Raw genomic sequence first — 16581 nt, 5'->3', positions numbered from 1 at the left:
TGTAACACATCTTAAAGTTTGGGGCCAGAGTCTCAGCTGTTGTAAATAGCACAACTGTGCTTACGTCATTGAAGCTTACATCTATTTGGTGCTACATCCAGCCTCTGAATCCCATCTCATTCAAGTTCTCTAGCCTATACAGATTTTGCCTTATTCTGGGCTGCCTGCCCAGTCATTTTAAAGTCTATGCCCTGCATTTTGGCTCTGGAAGACGGAGACTGGTGCCAGGCAGTTTGGAACAACCGCTGCTCCCCATTTGAAGGAGTAACCCCCAGTGTCAACCAGCTTCTCAGCATTGCTAAAAGGCCCGAGGAAAGCACTTGCCGATGAAATCTGTGTGGTGGGAGTGGGCTTAAAATGAAAGCCTTTAGAGGAATTCTGGGAGTTGTGCAATTGGAATTTGACAGCTGAGAGATTAGAAATCGGTTGTTTGAGAGCTAATATCCCTAATGCAAAAGCTGTGAGTTGAAGCTGGTTAAAACCATCACGTGTGGAAATGACTTGGCCAAAGCACATGTGAGAACAGAAACCGCGTCAGAGGCAGAAAGGCCAATGAGGCATTTTGATTTTGCAGGGGTTGCATGGGATCATTGAAACAGAACAAAACCAATGTCCGACTCTTCAGAAGGCAAGTCTATGCTCTGTGCACTAAGATGTGAATTCATGTGCCCCTCCAGGCTAAAACGATGGTTAATCAAAGCCATGGGAGCAACTGAAATATCAGATTTAATCAAGCGCTTTCTTGGATGGGAAAGGAAAGAAGTTAGTCAGCTCAGAGAGATGCTGTCAATTTCACTGCAGGGTTGTTAGTACCCATAGCTTTTTCAGAGTCTGTGGGCCGCACACAGCCTATGTCCTGAGTGGAAAATCTCCTTTTAAAAGGCAGGTTTTTTATGAGAGCTGAGCACCTAGCAGCTCCTGTTGTATTCCATTTGTGTTTGCATGTGGGGGACTTTCCACTGCTCCTGACAGGAGCTGCTAGGTGATCTGGAATGTTGGTTTCCAAACTTTTAGTACGATGGCTCCCTTACAGACATGTTGATGGCTCCCCGCAAGCAAAGACCAATTCTTTTACTGACTCAGGACACTAAAACCAAAGGGGATATTAGAGTTTGGACGGTTTTGTGACTTTATTCAACTCCATACAGTTTGTTAATGATATAATCAGATCTTATTGGGGGTTGTAAAACTATAGATGGAAAATATGGCTTTTTTGGCATGGTGGAACACAGTCTGAGATTATCACGAGAAGAATGGGCCTGTTTCGAACGGCAGTGTTGCGCAGTGTTTGGTTGAATCTCTGGTGGCACCAGACATAAGTCGTTTTGAAGTGTAATGATTTCTGTTTGGTTTTCACAGGAGTCCTTGCGGAAAACCCAGGCTCTGAGATCACTGGAAGTGAATGGAAGCAGCACTTTTCAGAGCTTCAGCACTGAGTTCTTCGTATTCTCCTTTAACAGAAATCCAGGATTTCTAGATGGTTAGATCTGGAAACTTTCTGTGTGATCACTTGACAGTTTTAAGATGCACCTGTCTCTGCTTCAGCCCCCTTCCCCTATCTGCCACTTCCAGCACTGGGAGCCTCTCTGTGCTCTCTGAATAGTCTTTTAATTAGAAAAACAAAAACAGGCTTAGCGATTACATTTTCCCCCGGACATTCGTGGCTCCACCACAAACCCTTTGTAGCACCCCAAAGAAGCCCTGGCTTGCAGTTTGGGAAGCCCTTGTCTGGAAAATCTGGGCCACTTATAGGTGCTTGGCCCATGTGTTAGGAGCACTTGTCCTAAGGGCTAAGCTTGATGTTGGCATCTGGTTTTTATTGCCCAGCCCTAGTGCTACGTTTACTTTGCTCCTGCTAATCCCTGGGCTTGTTTCGGGTTGCCCAGGGGAGCAGATCTGGGTGCTGTCAGATAGCTTAGGAAAAGCCCTATGACGAGTGATCTGTGCTTGATTCTTAGCTCTTCCCAGGCATGGGCTGTGTGAAGAGAAGCTTTCCCGGGTATTTGCTGTTTGGGAGAGGCAGCCTCTGAGAGCTGGGCTCCCCATTAGCCGTAGAGCCATGCCTACAGCTCCTGTTCTGAGTCAGCCACTGTTGTTCAGCATTGCAGCAGCAGAGAATGATTCTGGCCAGATGCAGTACACAGCTGGGATCTCTGCAGCTCCTAGGGTTTGAACACATTCAGTACTTGCCACACCAAAAACACAAAGGGAGAAATCCTGGCCCCATTGAACTCCATGAGAGTTTTGGCAATTGATTTGAATGGAACCAGGATTTGACTCTAAAACTTTAATAGTGACTGGTCCTCTGCTAAGCCTGGTGCCACAAGAGTGGTGAATGAGAGCAGATGCTTGCCCTGCTGTGGGGAAGAGAATGCTGATAGATTCTGTTAACTTATTTATTCAGCTACTTATTTTTTAGAGTGGAGTTTCCCTGAGCTTCTAGCATATATTTAAATTAAGGACTGAATGTTCCAAGTGGAATAGCCACAACTGCACAGGGTCTAGGCTGTAGAAGCTAGGAAAGAGACTTGCTCCCAGGACTGTGCATCTGCCTTTAAAGTCCTACGAGACATCACCACATTCAGTAGGAAAAATATCAGTCCTGTGATTGAACAAGGCTAAAGGCCACCTTTGCAAGCAGAGATGGAATCTAGAGGACTTTACACTATCATCATAGCACACTGGGCGAATTTGAAACAGGTGTTGCTGTTCATAGGCTTGCATGAATCTTCAGTGTCCACTGTGCAAGGGGTTACTGCTGCAAACTAGGGTGCTCGGACTTTGCCACTTGTAGGTATAGTTCCCTTCCTCCTCCTAAAGACCTAATGTTTTGCCATTTTTGATTAATGGATTTGATTATTTAATTAGGTTTGATTTATAGATTGGCCCCATCAGACATTTCCTGGGCGTATTTACAGAAGGATGAACCATAATTACTAACCTCTGATTTTCTGGGTTGTGGGAATGCATGGATGGAAGACACTACATAAAATGCAGCTGTTTCCACCCTTGGGGCAGACTCTCGGGTGGTGTAAATCAGAAATAGTTCCATTGACATCAATGGCATTGGCTGATTTACACCAATTGGGAATCTGCCCAGTAGTGATTCTCATTTCCCAGGCTTCCCCCCGGTGTTCATTTTCCCCAGTGAGCATGTTTTGCTTGTGACCAAAGACTAATTTGAAACCAGGTCTCCCGGGGAGGGAGTCTGGTGTACCAGTTATTGTAGCATAGTGGCTTCTGCTTGGTCTCAGCTAAGTAGGAAGATTTATGCATAATTTGGGAGGAGCCAGTCCCCAGAGAGTGGGTTAAGAAATGGTCACACCTGCCATACATTAAACATAATTATTGAGACCCTTAAAGAGAAATACCAGCCCACATCCCTGGAACCTTTGTTTTCACTTGAAACTATCAGACTGTTCCAGAGCTCTGCACATGCTTCAGGGAAAACTCTGCTCCAGGGAACCTAATGAAGGGGAAATGGCAGCTTTTGCTGTGATGCACTTTGTGGAAGATAGGTCCTTTCTTATAAAAGGATTTGAAAAGCTTATGAAAGCTTTGCACTAAGCCACTACAGCAAACCTTAATAGAGAATCGGGGTTACAAGCAGAGAGCTTAATATTTTTTCACTGGGGTTTACACACCAACTTGGTGTGTGTTTGCACGTGGCACACACAGAAACTATGTAAAGCAATAATGCATGTCCTACCAGACCCCTCAGCCCTCCAGATGTGTTGTGAGGTTGCAAGGGTTTGGTGTGACTGCACCTGCTGGAGTTTTTGTTAATAAGTAAATGGCTGGGTCCTGTTCCTGCCGAGTCAGATCAGCAACAGCAGCCAATCATCTTGCTCTTTTTGAATATCTTTCTGGGTTAAGGCCAAGGACGGGTACTTGGGAGACCTGACTTTCCAGCTCAGCAACTGACTTTCTCTGTGACAGTGGCAAGTCACTTAATTTTCCTTAGTTTCTCCATTTGTAATAAGGAGATAATGATACTCCCATGGCTTGTAGGGTGATGATATGTTACCAAATTCATGTGTATGGAGCTTTGAATTCCATGGATGGAAGATGCCATGCAAGTGCAAAGCATTAGGATAATGCCCATTTTATCGATGTGTTCATGTACGTTTCGCTAGGTATTTCTCTCAATCAGTGTTTTTTCTATAGCACCCATCATTGTGGTATCTAAGCGCCACACAACAAAAATATTTAAGCAAACAAGAGCAGGTGACGGAGCGATCCAGCTACCAAGGGATCCAAATTAGTGACAACAAACAGCTGCACTAGTTCAATAATACCCCTACACAGATAAATATTCCCTAATCTGGCAATCCAGCCCCTCCTGCCTCTCATCTCATCTCAAGGTGAGACGCTTCCTGCTTCCTCATTATCTGGAGCCAAACTGTGTGTACGGAACCATTGCAGAGTTGTGTTTCGAGTGCATGTGTATGCATCTGGTGTTGCACGTTCAGTAAGGGGGGTGCTTGATAGTTTGTCTCAGCAGACTCTACTGCATGGGCATATGGATGTGTTCAATGCACACTTTGTGCATTGCCAGACATTTTAGATTGGCTGCTAGCGCAGCTCTGCCTTTTACTTCAGGTATCTTTGAAATCTTCTTGGGAGAAGATAATGTTCTTTTCACTCAGCAGAGAAGAGCTGGATTCACACAGGAATCTCTCAAGTGGGCTTTGTTGCAGTACAGTTGAAGAAGAGCCAAGTCAGAATGGAAATGAGACACGTATAGTTAGATAATTACTAAATTCCTAGTCCAGAGCCCGTTGAAGTTAGTGGGATTTACATCAGGCAGGGTGAAGTCAGCAAAGCCCCCAGAGATGGAATATCACCAGATCAGAGCATTTCCTGTTGGAAACTCTTGGTTTCCTTCCCACTTTCCATTCTTGTAGCCAGCATCTCATATCTCAGGGAGGGATGGAGGATCCAGTTCTCAGAAATATGAACCTGCAAACTTTCTCCCCTTGCTAGAACCAAACTGGCATGCCTGGACTTTCGGAAGGGTCTCAGATGTTGGGTTCCCTTCTCTCCTCTCTTACATTTCACATTCACAGCCGTGCCTCTGCTTCACTGAGTTCCACTGGCTGCATCGACTTATCCCCCCAAAAGCTGCTTTCACACCAGGCTCGCCAGCCAGAAGCAGGAGGTGCTGTAAACCTCACACGAGAACCTGTTCTCATGAAATGTCCGGGCAGATTTTGCCAACCCAGGGTGGGGGATTAGAAGAAGCATCTGATTCAGCCATCATCAACCAAATGCAACAAGCCTGTATTGAGACCACTTTGAGTCACACTGTGGCAGCTGTGCACCCTGAATCCTTCAACACTATGCACAAGGTATTGCCTTTATGCTCTAGAGGAGTTTTCATAAACAGTGTGCGTGTGTGTGTTCTGTAATGTCGGCATCTGTATTTGTGGGGGTGTCTCTCACAGCAAAACCTTAGTATAGGAGTGCACTTGCTTTCTGAAAAGCAAACCAGCCCTTAGCCAGAATGGCATTTGAAACAAGTTGGGAGTCTCCAGTGTAACTACGCTGTTTCCACTTTATGTATATATTTATTTCTATTTATTTATTTTTATTTATTTATTTATTTGCATTTAACTTTGTTTGTAAAACACCAGCCCACTGAAAAGCCTCTGGGCCCGGTGTGAGTTTGGAAGAAGACCCTCTTTTAAAAAATCTGCGTGTGGCTGCAATCAACAGCAATCCAGATACACTTGCTCAGAGCATTATCTAATTTCCACACATTTATTATTGTCGTAAGCTTTCACTGACCCCCATTTTTCTTCTACAACAACATAAAAACCGGTGAACAAAAATCATGTAAAGCCCAATGCAAAATAAAAACCCAGGACCTTTCTTCTAGAACTCTGGGAGCATTTGGCTGCTCTGATCCTTCCCCCGTCTCCTCTTATTTATTTATTGCCTCAATCTTCCTTTGTTGTTTTTTCTTTTTGACTCATGCTGTATTTGATGTTGCCAGTTTCCGGAGATGATTACAAGAGCAGGAGCATGTGGGTGTTACTTTGGAGAAAAGAAAAAAATTGGGTATTCTGCTGCCGTGTTGGGAAAACCAAAAGGAAGAGAAGACGAAAGCTGGTTTTGCAGCGTGCCTTAAACAAAAATGACTTTAACTAGTAGGGGGTTCTGACTCTTTTCTCTTTGGATGTTGTTAAAAACACAAACAGATGTTGCATTTCACTTCTCTGGGATTAAAAAAAAAAGTTCAGTATGCATTTCAAAGAAGTGTTTTCTTTGAGTGTTTGTGAGTTTTCTTACAGGTCTGTGGTACCATGTGCCTCCAGGAGTGAACAGTACGACAGCAGCAGATGGAAGGAAAATATCCATATTAAAATAAACTCACGTGGCCTGAGAAGAGAGAATTGTGGCGAGGAGATAAACTAAGGGTGCATCTCGTTTAGCTTTGTGAAATGTCATTGGTTGGCTTTGCATAGCCAAACCATTGGGTTGTCTCCATTTTATCCCATCTCCCACCATACTGCTGTTGGTCTAAACAGCAGTGGGTTTGCAAGGCTTTTTCTTGGGGAGTTTGATCTTGCAAGACCTAATTCCAAACCACACATGGTTTGGATCCAGTTCCTATTTTATCCAAACCCCAGAAGTTCAGGCACCAGAGGGCTTCAGATGCACGGTTCTGGTTTTAGCCCATCTCTCATGGCTAACGTGGAGTTCTATCACTCTCATTTGGTTGCACTAAAATTGGTGGTTATTAAGTTGCATGTTTTCCTGTAATGTGACTAGAAAAAAAAAAAGTCTCTATGAGCAGAGGTCCTCAAAGTGGCTGCAGATTCCAGGAGGACCTTTGTGAACATAGGTCCCACTTTAGCAAATGCACTTACACTCATGCTTCATTTGAAACGTGTGTAATCCTACTGAAGTCCATGTGACTACTCATGCTTAAAGTTAGGCACATGCTTAAGTGCTGTGCTGAATCAGGACCAAATAATGGGATGTTACTCTTACGCAAATGGCTGTGGAATCTTGCTGAAGGTCTTGAGGACCAGCATTGAGTGGGAGGGTCTGAGGGACAGCCCTCCTTATACTCGTCAGCCCCTCTGCAGGCAAATCATGGCTCCAGCCATGGGCTTTTGGAGGCAGTGTGTGGAGGGAGATACCCCCTGTCACCTGTTTGTAGGTAACCCCTTTGCTGATTGAATCTCCAAAGGCTCAGCTGGTGTAGCCCAGGGCAGCTGCATTGTAGGATTTACAGAAAATCTGATAGACTTTTCCCTCCTTGTGGTGTTTGCCTGTTTTCTTCCTTGTCTCTCTGCCTCGGGCATGAGACTCGACCAGTTATTGGCCACACTTGTTTCGAGCCTGTTCCCCTTCCTGTTTGAGGTGCTAGCGCCAGCTCTCTTGCCATGATTTGGTTCCAAACACTGCAGGAGATTTATGTGTTTTAAGGAGAAGAAAAAAAATTCCCACTGGACTTTGAAGATGATGATAATCCTGGCAACACTGCTATGACTTGTTTTTATCAACCCCATCTTGAGAGCCAAGGTTTGGTTTAGCAGTGACCCTTCAGTAGGGCCTGAGCATGTTCACTTGTTAATCAGAACGGGGGCCCCAGTGACCTAGAGGAGTATTTCTTTCCCCTCACTCCAGACTAAGTCAACAGCTGATAGCTGTGGCACATGCTGGAAGTGAATGCATCAGCCCTGGGGCTGCATGGATGGCCTGCTGCTGGACTATTGCACTTTCCATCTGGGTTGAATTTGCTGGCTAGAACCTGTTTGCCACACTGGAGACCAAGAAGGGGAGGCTATGACTCAGTCAGTGGCTGGCAAAGCTCTGTGGCAGGAGAGCTGCAGAGTGCCAGGTCTGGAGTTGCAGATCCAAAATATTCAATATCCACTGCCAGAAGAGGGTGCAGCAAAAAGAGGAGGTGAAGGGGACCACTGACCTTCTGTAATGCTTAGTCTCCTCCTGTAGTGACTCCACAGAGCCACTGCTGGGCTCTTAGTGGCAAAGAGGGATGCGGAGAGAAGCTGGAGGGCCCACTTGGTGAGTCGAGGAGATTGTATGTATTTATTACAAATTGAAATAAATACATAGAATTACTCTTTTTGTGTGGGATGTGCCCAAGGCTTGCTTTTCCCCAAGGCCTGAGCAGGAGGAGGAGAGTGTGAGGAGTTTGGTGCCAGGATGCTCGTCATGTTACGTGGATGTGCAGAAAAGCTTGAAAACGTGAAGCAAGCACCCCCTTCCCCCCCCTCCCCCCCCGAAGGTCAGAAACCCAGAAGACAAAAGCAGAGCCCAGCGTTTATTTAAATCTCATGAGTGTGGGTGCGGTGGGCATGGCTCATGATTTTGTAGTCCTGGGAACTGACAATACTGCTGGGGTGGGTGACCTCCCAACATGCAGGGGAAGGCAGAATCAGGCCTGGTGCCCTGATGCCTTTTGACTTTGCTGTTGGAGGCATGTTTTGATCCCAACTATTTTCTGAAATGTTCACTTTCATTCTCTCAATTATTATTGTGCTTCCCTGACATCATTTCAAACAATCTTTTACAAAGGAAACCCCATTAAAACGGAGGTCTCGCCCTCTCCCAACATTGCACTGGCTGGCTGAGCATCTATCCTGCTGACATGGGGTGTGACCATGTAAGGGGGGATTTTGCCCTGTTCCCTCATTGACATGCAAAGCCAGGCCCCCAGGACTATGTTCTTACTAGTCACAGTGGCTGTGGCTTCTCTGCCGCGGATAGTGAGGTTCCCTCCTCTTGCAGGAGCAGTGATGGTTGGGGGTGTTGTGGAGTCCCACACTCCCTGAACTGCGGGTGTCACCCAGGATTACCCCAGCGGCTGATGTTAATAGCACATGCGGAACCTGAGGCCACTTCTTGATCTAGGCAGCTGGGATTACAATCCAGAAGCGCAATGTGTTGCTACCATTGCTGCACTATTAATGTTGATCCTTGGGGTAAACACAGGGCTGTTCTGGCACCTCAGAGGGAATCGTACAGCGTTCCTGGGGCCAAAGGGAAGCCAAGTCATCTGGGGAGCCAGATTCTTGAACCTCCTACCCCCAGTTTTTGGGCTGGAATTACTCAACAGGCGTCCCTGTCCTCTGCCTGCATAGGGACATGGCTGGAGGGTGTGAGCCTCACAAGATCCCTGGGAGATAGGGAATCTGCTGACTTTGCTGATATTGATTAGGTGGGGAGAGCTGAGCAGCTTTGAAAGAGAAAGGTTTAACAAGACGATGCTGCAGAGTCAGGGTCAAATATTGCACAAACAGGAGGCCAGATTCCATCTGTGGAGGGGCCCCATCATAGGATTTGGTGTGAGCATCTGGGTATATCTCCCCAAATTAACTCCCTGCCATGGCAGGGGCATCACGGTCCCTCCTAATCTCTGCTTGTGGCACACAATCGATTACAGCCAGAGGACTGTAATATTTCAGTGTCATCCAGGTTATTGGGTTCTGTGAAGGGTAACTGGATGGGGTTTAGTGACCGGTGATGCACAGGAGTCAGACTAAATGATTTGGTGGTCCCGTCTGGCTGTAAACTCTATGAATCTCTTTGTTTAAATTCTGAAGGCTGGCCTGGTTCTCTGCTCATGCTCATTCACCAATATTCCCCGAGCAGGCCGTCTTGGCTCATCTGTGCAAATAACAGAAGTTGCGTACAAACAGGAGAGCTGGTTGGAAAATCAGCAGGGGTTTTCCTGTGAAAAATTTGGAACAAAACACATTCGTTCAACATTTTCCAACAAAAATGTCAAAATCAGACTAAATGAAAATGTCCCTTTTATCTCTATTGTGTCTTTTGTTCTATACACAACAAAAGCAATAGGGAGAGACTACATGGATCCTGGGTAACAGTGCTAAATACAGACTTGCCAAATCTGCACTGCTGTGACTTAGGTAACAGAACACAGTGAGCACCACTAGAGGGCCTGCAGACTGTTTAAAAGGATGCTACCCTATTTCCACATGCTACAGCTGTGTACTGAAATTCTCATTTTGAATTCCTTTCTGAAAACGGGAAAAACTTTTGTCCTCCCCCCACCACCACTTTTTAAAACATTTTGTCCTTTTTTTCAACTGGATAAAGGATGGGGGCAGGGAGAATAAAAAAGGGAATGAAAGCAAGGAGTACCTCCCGCAAATTAGTTTTGCTTTTTTTCCCTCTCCTCCCCCCCCCCCCCATTCAAACATTTGAAGGGGAAATTAAAAAAAACAAACAAATTAAATGAGAAAGTAAAACTTAAACCAAAAATTTTGTCCTAATTTTCCAATGGGGAAAGAAAAAGTTAAAACCAGTCAACCAACCAAAAACCTGAGAAAAGGTGGAAATTTCACCAGAAACTTAAAATGAAAAGTGTAAAATATGCCTCCTTTCCCCCCCCCCCCCCCCGGGGGAAAAAAAAAAAAAAAGAGTCTGGTTGTTTTCTGAAATGTTTCATTTAGAATTTTTTTTTACAAAATAAAAAAGTTGGTGAAAAAGAAATGTTTTTCACCTGAAAACCTAGTTTTCAGTGAAGCCCTGATTTTAGATGAACATTCTGGTCTATCCAGAGAAGTTGGGCATGTTCTCCTGCTCCGGTGGGAAGGGCCAGTGAAGGAAAGTGCTCTCTGGACTGTGTGTGCCGGAAGGGAGCAGCTGTGATCTCTGAACTATAAAGCAGGAACGCAGGAGACTCTACCTGCATGTGGAGAAAAGCATGTAAGAGTTTGGGTGTAGTGGAGGATGAGAGTCAAGTCTGTAGCTGGACATATGGGCCTCAATTTCCAACTGGCCTCTAATTTGGAAGACCTCATTTTTGGGGAATCTGGCTTTAGGCATCTACAGAAGAAGTTGTTTCTTTCTCTCTTACCCTCCCCTGCTCTCCAAGTGCTGATTCCTTATGGGCAGGCCGGGCATCAACAGGGGGGCATGCACTTGGCACCTCTGAAAACTAAGCCTCTGCTGTCAGTGCCTATCTTTGTGAAGAAGGCAGATTTGTCCCACGCTCCCTCGCCGTACCCAGAGAAGACGATTAGGGAAATAATCTATTCCACAAGCACTTTCCCCAGGAAATCATGATGGGGCTTAGCAGATGCTGAAGTCTCAAAGGAGGAATTTATGGAGCAACATGAGAAACTCAAGTGCAGTAAATCTCTGGGACTGGATGGTGTCACCTGAGAGCGCAGAAAGGAATACACAGAGTGAAATAGCAGACACACATTGGTCACGTCACTAGCTCAAATGACAATAGCAGCAAAGCTGTGACAGCCTGGGTGGCTGCACAGACCAGTTGTGCCTGCCCAGTACTGTGAGCACTGGTGTGTACTGAAACCTGGGTTGCAATTGTAGGCTGTCACTGTAATTTGTAAGGGGTTTCCTGGTCCTGATTGCAGGCTCAGGCGCTCTGTAGGAAAGTGTGCAATCACAGTCAGTCTGCAAAGAGCCAGGCTACAGCCCGTTGGGCTGCCTTTGGGAGCACCCTGCTTTGTCTCTCTCTGTTTTGGGGTTCTTCTGTGTTCTTGTTCTACAGTCTAAGAAATACAATCATCTTCCACTGCAGCCTTCCAGCAAGGGTTTGATGTTGATATCTAATCTGTGTGTGTGCACATGGGCGCATGCACACGCTGTGAAACAGAACAGGGAAAAACTGGTGATGAGGCTGGGATTATTAAAGAGAGAGGAGGACAAAGCAAGCTTCTGCCTAAGGTAGAGACACAGCTCATCACACCTTGCTCCCGGCTGGCTCCGAGTGGAGGACTGCCTTTGATCACATCCACACTTCCATACAGAGCCCCCTACCCTGCAAACAGGGCCTGGAAACCTCTTACAAATTAAAGTGACAGCCTACACTTCCAAGCCAGGTCTCAGTACACAATAGTTCCAGGGTACTGGGCAGGCAAGACTAGCTGTGCAGCCACCCTTTGCTGCTATTGTTACTGGAGCTAGCTCGGGTGTGTCTATGCATGCTGCCATTGCACCATCCGATGGCTGTGCAGACACACCCTGACAGGATCCCGCAGCACCGGGCCTAGAATGCTCAGTGACATGGTCAGTGCTGGGGGTGGGAGGGGCTGGGTCCTTTGATGTACTCCTCAGGACAGGACCACCTTTCTGGCCCCACAACACTGGTACCCAGCCAACCGATCATTCCATGTGCCCATCCCCCTTAGGCTGCGCCCACACTCCCCTGGGCACAAAGGCTGGGGCTTTCTCCAGCCTTGGCAAGAGAGTTAGAGCTGCTGATTCCAAACTTCCCTGAAGGCCAGGAGCCCTTGGGAACAGCACTGAGCCGTGGGGCATCCCAGAGCCAACCTGCTGCCTCCAAAGCCAGGGCAACTATGTGCTGTCTTCCAGCCGGCCTGGGACAAGCTCAAGGACCAAACAGGAGTGAGTGAGGGAGGTCAGTCGAGCTGGTGGGCCCTCCTGGCCTTAAAGTCTCTGCATCTGTGAGACCAAGCAGACGCTGCCCTCCAGCCGCTCGCCTCCACTTCCATCACTATCTGTGACTGAGTTTCTTGGACCTCCTCTGCTATCTCTAGTCTTGCCCTTAGACTGTACGGATGCTGGCTGGAGCAGGGACAATCTGTATGTTATGTGTGTGCACAGCACCTAGCACACGGTGGCCTCAATCCCCCATTGCAGCCTGCAGGTGCCACTGAGTGGGACGTGTGGTAGGTTCTGAGGTGGTCACTGGAACAAAGCGAGGATGTTCGTGCCCAGCCCTGGTCTTGCTCAGTCTATAAAAGGGCCCCAAGTGCAGAATTAGGGGTGGGGATTTTTTTTGTTTTCCCCCAAACAAGAAGCTACATAGATAATGAAGCAGAAATCTATTAATTCCGGGCTCTCTGCTTACTGCACAGGAAATCTGTTCCCTAGGCAGGTTGGTCCTTTTAATAGATGTTCATTGAAGAGTCCTGAGTGCATCAGGCAGTGAGGCTGTTAGTGGAGGGCATACATTATTTATTTAATGAGGGTATTTCTTTCACAGGCCTGACTGACTAGTACGATGTTAAAACATAACGTGTCTGTTTAACAAGTTTGTGCCTTCTTCCGATATTCAGGGCAAGGAGTAACTGTATGCTTTGGACCGGACTCAGCAGGGAAGACGTTTGCCTGTCGCTGGACAGTGTGTGTTCTGGTAGCTGGTTCAGGCTGTTGAGTCTGTGGCACCCATCCAGCACGCCCGCCTGGCGCATTCTGACTTATCTGTGTGTGGGCCATTGTCCATGCTGTGTCTGCGTCTCGGGCATGCTGTGCCAGTGAGAGGCCAGACTTGCACCTGTCCCTGGCTGTGGGCCTGCGGGGCAACAATGACAAAACCCAGCTGATAATGGGACAAGCAGCCAGAGCAAAGATACAGCCTCTCGGAGTACGAAAGGAGCCAGGCGGCAGAACTGACATCACCCTTCTTTGGCCCCCTCACAACCCTCGGCCTGCAGACAACCCCTTACCTCCACCCAACCCCCATTGCCCCAAACATTGGGGGGCGGATTCCAGAATCAAGAAGGGTCCCTCCTGGACAACACCAAGCCAGCAGCTCTGCTCTTCTACACCAAGGGGGCTCTGGTTGGAGCAACCCTGCCTACCTGGGGAGAGCGATGGTCTCCGATCAGCAGCCCCTGAACCATTTAGGGCTTTATAGGCTGTAACCTACAGCTTAACTCTCTCCTCCCCCCCTCCCTCCAGAAGCCCATAGGCACCCAATGCATAGACGCTGGACTGAGACTCAAGGAACTGGGCTTTCCCACCAGTCTGGTGTGTGACTCTGGCCAGCTCACATCCTCTCTCATTTCCCCTCCCACCCGTTGGTTGTCGTGTCTATGTGGACTGTAAGCTCTTTGGGGCAGCCTGAGCCTGTCAGAGCTGGGTGGCCGGAGAGCAGTGGCTGCTGGCCACGTGCCCAGCTCTGAAGACAGAGCCACTGCCAGCAATAGCACAGAAGTAAGGGGAGCACGGCATGGAGGGAGGTCTTCACTTTGGCGGGGGGGTGGGGGGGAGATCATCACAGCCTGAAATATTTTTAAAGGGGGTCCCAGCAAAAAAGTTTGAGAACCCCTGCAACGTGTTATGTTGGTGCCCAGTGGGCTCATACCTATTTATGAAGGTTTTATCCCCTTCTCCTTATTTGAACCTCCACACCCCCCACTACTTTTGGGATACCCCATTTTTCATAGGCTCACTCGTTAGTTCCCCTTTGACTCATTACTCTTACACCACGCGATCACCATACCAACTTGTGGCTAGCACATTGCTGCTACCCTTTGTCTGCAAAATCCCCAGAATACTCTATCTGGCTTTAACTACAATACATTGCAGTATATAGTACTGAAATGTCAACAGTTTAACACACTTACTTCATGCAGCATGCTCTCTTAGGACATCCCGTGATATAGGGTCATTGTGACTTATGCGGTAGGGTCATTTCCAGGCTAGGCAGGTTACTTATTGCTTATGTCAAGTCTTGTTTTACGCCTGAGGCCTTGTTTGGCTAAGTTAAATATCTTACAGGGCCTGTGGCCTGCAGGCCCTGTATTGTAACATTAATTAATATGTATATGTCACCTCCAGACCCTAAATACGCCTGCTGTCTTTTAGCCTTGCTACAGATGGCTGGAACAGCTGGTTCTGGAGCATCGTGTGATGAGCTAGCAGGGCCCCAGAGCAGACTTAACTCCCTGAGTGCTCTAAATAAAAGTGTTTCTCTGTTAGCAGCAACTCCACAGGAAGGCGCCGTTAAAAGAAATCACCGCCCTTTTGGCAGAGTCCGCATGGCCCATCTGTCTCAGTATATTTCTTCCAGTGAAGAAATCTCCTCGTTCGCCAGCTAAATTACCTTTCCCAAGGCAGCATCCTGGGAGCCATGGGAGCGGAAATGCAGCAAAACCAGCAGGACTGATGCTTAGAATAAACAATCACTTCCTTTTGGGGGCCCCTTCCCCCTGCAATATCTGGGGGAGCCGACAAACACGCTGACCCCTGCCTGGGTTCCATAGGGGTTTCCATGACACTGCTAGGAATAAATACACAAACACCAGCATTTCAGCTCTGTCATTCCTGATGTCCCGAGGAACCTTCTTCACACTTTGCATAAATGTCCTTCTTTGTCTTCAGCGTCAGTCTGGTCATTTTCTGGCCGTACAGCTCTTCCACACCAAAGTTAAAGTCAGGCTAAAACAGGGGCATTCTCACTGGTTGCTCCCACCTCTCCTTGACATGCCATCACAGGGTGGCTGGCAGCTGTGCACGAAGCAGTCCACCGCCGGGACAGGGCCCGTCATTTGGGCCCAGGGAGAAGCAGAGGCGGGGAGAGATCCTAGTGAAGCAGAGCTGCCCTGGTGGGAGCTAGGGCGACACCGCCAGAGACTGCATGTCAGAGACAGAGTTCAGAAGCCTGAATCCTGAGAACAAGTGGGAGCGCGTCATGCGGGAGAGTCCTGAGAGTAAAGTGAGCTCAGAGGAGCCCTGCTGGGTGGAGAGCATCAGGCAGGGGACAGCTGGGAAGGAGGGAACAAACAGCCTTCCTGGGTTGAGCAGGGGAGCCAGATGCGCTGGTGGAAGTGGAAGGCGTTCACCTACCCGCTTCCCCAGGACAGAGACCACAGCCCGAGCGGGCCAAAGGCTGGGGACCGACAGGGGGGTGAGCTTGCTGATGTCTCTAGGCACATGCTGGAACCCTGCCTAGACAGGAGATGGGCAGAGAAACTCCTCATCGAGAGCACAGTTTCTCAACCTGTAGTACGCATACCCCTGGGGGTACGTGAGACACAGGCAGGGGGTACGTGGTAAAAAACCCAATGAAGGGAGGTGGGCAGCAGCCGCCAACTTCTGGGGAAGCCAGGCGGCAGCCATCTGCTTCCCGTCCAGTTCCAGCTCCCAGCTCGGAGGCAGGCGGCAGCTGCTGGCTTCTGGGGGAGGCAGGAGGCAAGCCCCAGCTTCCTGCCTGGTCCCACCTCTTAGCTGGGACGCTGGGCGGCAGCTGCCCCAGTCCTGGGACGCCGGGCAGCAGCCGCTGGCTTTTTGGGAATCCAGGCGGCAGCCACACACATCCTGCCTGGTCCCAGCTCTTAGGTGGGAGCCCAGTGGCAGCCTCCTGCGCACTGCAAGCTGGACTCACAGCTGGGTGGCAGCCACCTGTGCCCCGGTTCTGAGCTGAGAGACAGCCTCCGGTGCCCTGGCTTGAAGACAGGCGGCAGCTCCTTCAACTTGCCCAGGTGGCGGCTCCTCTCCCCGGCTCAAAGCCTGGTGCCCAGAAAGCCAGGCAGGGAGCCCAGCGGCTTGCCCAGTCCTGGAGCTGGGCTCTACCTGCAGGCTTACATGTCAATTTCACTGCTCTAGTTGTGCCGTGAAATTGACAACTAGGACAGCCCCAGATTTTACCAGTATAAAAATGTTCAGAGAGGCCCGCACAGTGTGATTTGCCCCAGGCCTGCACCCCCCCTAGGGATGGCCATGGGGAGCGCTGGTGGGTCACTAGTGCCTGCTCATGCCTCACAAGTTCCCCCCTGTGTGAGGAGAACACCAGGTGACCCCGCCATCAGGCCATAGTGACTGACTGGCGTTGACCTTTGCTCCTCTATGGAGAAAGGGGAG

This window comes from Emydura macquarii, unplaced genomic scaffold (genome assembly GCF_026122565.2).
Source record: "Emydura macquarii macquarii isolate MOO-44397 ecotype Brisbane River unplaced genomic scaffold, CSIRO-AGI_Emac_v2 contig_3477, whole genome shotgun sequence".
Lineage (NCBI taxonomy): Eukaryota > Metazoa > Chordata > Testudines > Chelidae > Emydura > Emydura macquarii.
The sequence above is the reverse complement of the archived record's forward strand: the minus strand, read 5'-3'. Positions refer to the sequence as shown.